Below are 5599 nucleotides of genomic sequence, written 5' to 3'. Positions count from 1 at the left end.
CTGTGTCTTCACTTGTATCCATTACCCAGATAGGTTTTATTGAACTTATTTGTTTACATGCATTATTTATTCTGTATCTCTGGCATCTCATAGTTTGTATTTAAAACCATTTTTTTTGCATCAATATCAACAGATATTTATCAAGCACTTCCTCAAATGGGAAAATGAGAACTACCTTCAATGTCTTTGACATTGTCTCAAAGTGCTCTATCTCTAGCATGTAATAAATCTTTTCTGACTGAAAATTAATGTGATCCCTGGTTGCATATATTGCTGGTTTCCACTCCAATGAGTCTGTATGTTCTTTGAAAAGACAATGTAGTTATGCCTTACTTGAATTAAATTGACTTGATCTCTACAACCTTCCCATAAAATATTTACTATTATCATCATCATTGTCATCATAACCCTGCTCCTCAGCAGCATCATCACCCCCATATTATACGTAGTAGGGAAATGCTATGGTGGTCTCTAAGTATACAACCTAGCAGGCTATCCCAGAGGTCCTGGAACTGAAATGCTCATAAACCAAATTAAGATGCTCAAATCATTTAGTTTGTTAAATCTACTTAAAACATACAGTGAGAAGCAAGAGGAAAGAGAATAGGTAGGTTAAGACATTTAGTGAAAGCAGGTAGAATGACCACACTACTTGTGGGTCACTTAAGGCTCCTATATCCTGACTCTTTGCCTCAACTGCCTACACCACAGATCGTGTGGTTATAAGAACCAGAGTTGAGGGCAAACAAGCAAGTTCAGAGGTGGAAGGTTCATGGTCCCAAAATGCTTGTTCTACTGGAGAGATGAAAAGGCAAGTATGCATGGCCACAGCTATAGCTCGGTGATGACTTGGTGGGCAGCAGTGCATGCTTTAACCACAGGATAAGTGGGCTAGAATGGGTAGATACTAGTGGGTGTCCAATTTGAGTTAGGTAAAGCTGAACCATGCTTTGTGAACATTTAAGGTTTTGCTTTCCATCACTCTCTATCTACAAATTAACACTCTCATTTGTTTCATCAGTTTAATCTACATTTAACACATAAGTGTCTATTATTTTTTCTTTTTTTTTCTCATTAAACTTTTTTAATGGGTCTCAAATTCTGTGACAGATTTTTGGTCAAGTTGTTTCCATTAAGAAGTACTGAGTTTAAAAACTAATAACTTAAAACTGCCACACACAAAACAAATGGTCCACAACACATTCTCCTTTCCTTCTGAAGGTTTTACGATGCATTGTTATCATTAACCAGTCTTTTGCTATTAAACTTAAATGGCCAATTGGACAAAGTTCTGGGGCCGTTCTTCCACCACTGATTAAGACTGGGGTGGCAGGTATTGGGGATAACATTCATTTAGCCCTTTGAGCTTTCTGTGCAGACTTGGTGACCTTGCCAGCTCCAGCTGCCTTCTTGTCCACTGCTTTGATGACACCCACAGCAACCGTCTGTCTCATGTCACGAACAGCAAAGCGGCCCAGAGGAGGATAGTCAGAGAAGCTCTCAACACACATGGGTTTGCCAGGAACCATATCAACGATGGCAGCATCACCAGATTTCAAGAATTTGGGGCCATCTTCCAGCTTTTTCCCAGAACGACGATCAATCTTCTCCTTCAGCTCAGCAAACTTGCAGGCAATGTGAGCTAGGTGACAATCCAGCACAGCTGCACAGCCAACACTGGTTTGGCCTGGATGGTTCAAGATAATCACCTGAGCTGTGAAGCCAGCTGCTTCCATTTGTGGGTCATTTTTGCTCTCACCAGCCACATTGCCACGACGAACATCTTTGACAGACACGTTCTTGACATTGAAGCCCACATTGTCCCCAGGAAGGGCTTCACTCAAAGCTTCATGGTGCATTTCAACAGATTTCACTTCAGTTGTCACATTGACTGGAGCAAAGGTGACCACCAGGCCAGGTTTGAGAACACCAGTCTCCACTCGACCCACAGGGACAGTGCCAATACCACCAATTTTGTAGATGTTCTGGAGGGGCAAACACAAGGGTTTGTCAGTTGGGCGAGTTGGTGGCAGGACGCAATCTAGAGCTTCAAGCAGTGTGGTTCCACTGGCACTGCCATCCTTACGGGTGACTTTCTATCCCTTGAACCACAGCATGTTAGCACTTGGCTCCAGCATGTTTTCATCATTCCAGCCAGAAACTGGCACAAATGCTGCTGTGTCGGGATTGTAGCCAATTTTCTTAATGTAGGTGCTGACTTCCTTTACAATTTCCTCGTATCTCTTCTGGCTGTATGGTGGCTCGGTGGAATCCATTTTGTTAACTCCAACAATTAGTTGTTTCACACCCAGAGTGTAGGCCAGAAGGGCATGCTCACAGGTCTGCCCATTCTTGGAAATACCTGCTTCAAATTCACCAACACCAGCAGCAACAGTCAGGACAGCACAGTCAGCCTGGGATGTACCTGTAATCATGTTTTTGATGAAGTCTCTGGGTCCTGGGGCATCAATGATGGTCACATAGTACTTGCTGGTCTCGAATTTCCATAGGGATATATCAATGGTGATACCACGCTCGCGTTCAGCTTTCAGTTTGTCCAAGACCCAGGCATACTTGAAGGAGCGCTTCCCCATCTCGGCAGCCTCCTTCTCGAACTTTTCAATGGTTCTCTTGTCGATCCCACAACATTTGTAGATCAGATGGCCAGTAGTGGTGGACTTCCCGGAATCTACGTGTCCGATGACAACGATGTTGATGTGCGTCTTCTCCTTTCCCATTTTTGCTTAGGTTTAGCGGTGGTTTTCACGACACCTGTATCCTGGCGGCAAACCCGTTGCGAAAAAGCCATTAGTGTCTATTTATTCTATCTATGTTTAACGTGTCTTATAGGTTAAAGATGTACTTACTATGTATTCTTAACATTTCTTATGAATTTCATCCATCCCATTGTTCTTTAAAGCAGAGTCTAAAATTCTTAAAGCAGAATCAAAAATTCTTAAAGCATACAGAAAACACTTATTCTGTTATGAATGAAGCACATTTCTGAGGTACAGGGCCATTAAACCACTTGCCTAAGATCCTCACATTTAGTGCATGGCAGAAACAGGGTTTCAAATATAGGAAATCTAGCTCTAGAGCCCACTTTTTAATCACCATCCTATCTTGATTCCTAATTTGCCTGAGAAAACACAGCTAGCAAGTCTAATCACAAGCCCAATGCTCTTTCTTGTAACTACTCTTCATGTATAAGTACCCTTGGGGCAGATCTGTCTTTTTCTTCTTTGCATTCTTATCACCAAGCATAGGAGCTGTTGATCAAGAGAATACCTCATGTTACATTTCTATTTTTAAGTTTAAATGGCCTGAGTGATTCCAATTTAACATTCAAGAAAATTTAACCTTTTGCATTTAAAGTTACACTGTCTTCCGTATCTGATTTTAAACGGAATTAACCTAAAGAGATCCAGTTGCTAGAAAGCAAAAGATAAGGATCCATGAACTGAGATCTAGCTCTGATTGTGAAATTGACCCGTTCAAAGAGGTTAAGTTGTTTCTCTATGCTTCATTTTCTCCAGTAGGAAAATAGCCCTAGTAATTCTTATCCACCCCCTTCACCAGGAACTGTTACATCTACTATTTTTCCTATCACTAGAATGTCATTAAAAAAAATAATGGTTGGGAATTCCCTGGAGGTCCAGTGGTTAGGACTCCACGCTCTCACTGCTGAGGTCTCAGGTTCAATCCCTGGTCAGGGAACTAAGATACCACAAGCCACGTGGCATGGCCAAAAAAAACAAAAAGGTTTCTGCATTACGGATTAGTAATTATAAAATATGTAACAAAATCTATCTATATATTCATAAAATTAACTATACACATATTAACAAGATTTAAAAAACAAATGTTTATAACCTTTTAAAGTAACATTTTATGCCACATTTGGACATGCTTAACAATCTGCAATGTGCTAAGATTCTACAGTTTTTCTCGTCCACTTGACTTTTCTGAAAGAAAAAAAATTAACAGCCTTCTGGAAGAAGCTAAGATGAATTACATGTTCTTAAAAATATATATATATATATATATATATATATATATATATACACACACACACACACACACACATTTTTTTCTCTAGGAAGTTGACGATAATCACAATGTATACAAAACCATTTAGAACTTATCACAGAGGTTGTTTAACCCTGGCTGCCCATTAGAATTACATGGGAAACAAAAACAAAACAAAACAAAAAAACCAATGCTCCAGCCCTATATCAAACCATTGAAGTCAGACTCTCTAGGAATGGAATGTAAGCAGCTGTATTTTTAAAAGCTCCACAGACATTCTACTAAATACTTGACCAGCCCTCTTCAAAACTGTCAAGTCATCATAAACAAGAAAAGTCTGAGAAACTGTCACAGACCAGAGGAGGCAAAGGAGACATTGATGACTAAACGTAATATGGTATCCGAAGTGGGATCCTGGAATAGAAAGAGGGTATTAGGGGAAAACTACGGAAATCTGAATAGATTGTGGAGTTAATAGTAATATACCAATGTAGGTTCCTTTGTTGTGACATATGTACTGTAGTAATGTTGTTAACAATGGGAAACTGGGTGGGGAGTAGATAGGAACTCTCTGTACTAGCTTTGTAACTTTTCCATAAATCTAAATATATTCTAAAATAGTTTACTTAAAAAAATCTATCTAATATGGAACCAGGGTTGAGAATCACTTACATAGATTCCACTTACATTTTACCAGAAAACAAAAGGACCCTGTGAAATATCAAGCCCAAGTGCCAGTTCCAACATGTATGGTCCTAAAGTCCTGACCCCTAGAAACAGTGGGCTGCTGCATTAGAACCGGTTACATTTCTAGAGGCACCTCCAGGGAAGCACAAATGGACTAATTGTAATAAACGTAACTGGAATAATCACAATCCTGATAATTAATTGCTTCCAAGATACAAAAATTCAAGAATGACTGCTTAGTAAAGGAGAAAAAACTACTCACAACCCATTTTTTATTTTAGAAAGCTTTCATTTTGATATATATGAGACGTATATATATCTGGATTCAATATAATGTCTCCATTATGGTACCTTAGTGGTTTGAGAAAATTACGAGTGATTTATCTTTACTAAGAGCTGTTAGTTCGCTTCTTATCTGTAAAGGAGATTTAGAACTGATCAGAAAGTTCTTCAATATCGAGTTAACTTTTCCTCTCCTGCCTCTCTCACTGTGGTAGGAAGAAGGCAAGGAAAAAATATCCTCTAGTCCTCCATAATGAAGTCAACCTGGACTTAGCTTGGTCACACTTCTCTTTTCCTAACCATAAAAGATATTTGTCATCTGTGTAAATCTCTAGAGGAAAGTCAGAATTGTACCTGAAGAAATCACTCTGCACAAGTAAACATTTGACAAACAACAAGTACGTGGAGATGGTGTTTCAAAACCTCCTTAAAGATTTTTTTTTTCGTACATTATTTTGTTCGGCAAAAATGTCAACGATTTATAATCCAGAACCCCTAGGCATCGTGGAATTAACAAATGGTATTAACAGTTTGTAGTCATCTGGATTACAATCCAGCTCCCTAACTCCACGCCACACTAGTTTAATAATTTCTCTGAGCT

The 5599-nt window shown here is 39.2% G+C and overlaps 1 pseudogene; it reads right to left on the bottom strand.

The window, feature by feature from the left end:
- Positions 1-1346: 1346 nt before the first annotated feature.
- On the bottom strand, positions 1347-2800 carry LOC112393885 (elongation factor 1-alpha 1 pseudogene; annotated as a pseudogene).
- Positions 2801-5599: the final 2799 nt, after the last annotated feature.

This window comes from Neophocaena asiaeorientalis, unplaced genomic scaffold (genome assembly GCF_003031525.2).
Source record: "Neophocaena asiaeorientalis asiaeorientalis breed wild unplaced genomic scaffold, Neophocaena_asiaeorientalis_V1.1 scaffold152, whole genome shotgun sequence".
In the NCBI taxonomy this organism is placed as follows: domain Eukaryota; kingdom Metazoa; phylum Chordata; class Mammalia; order Artiodactyla; family Phocoenidae; genus Neophocaena; species Neophocaena asiaeorientalis.
This window is presented reverse-complemented; position numbering and strand designations above follow the sequence as displayed.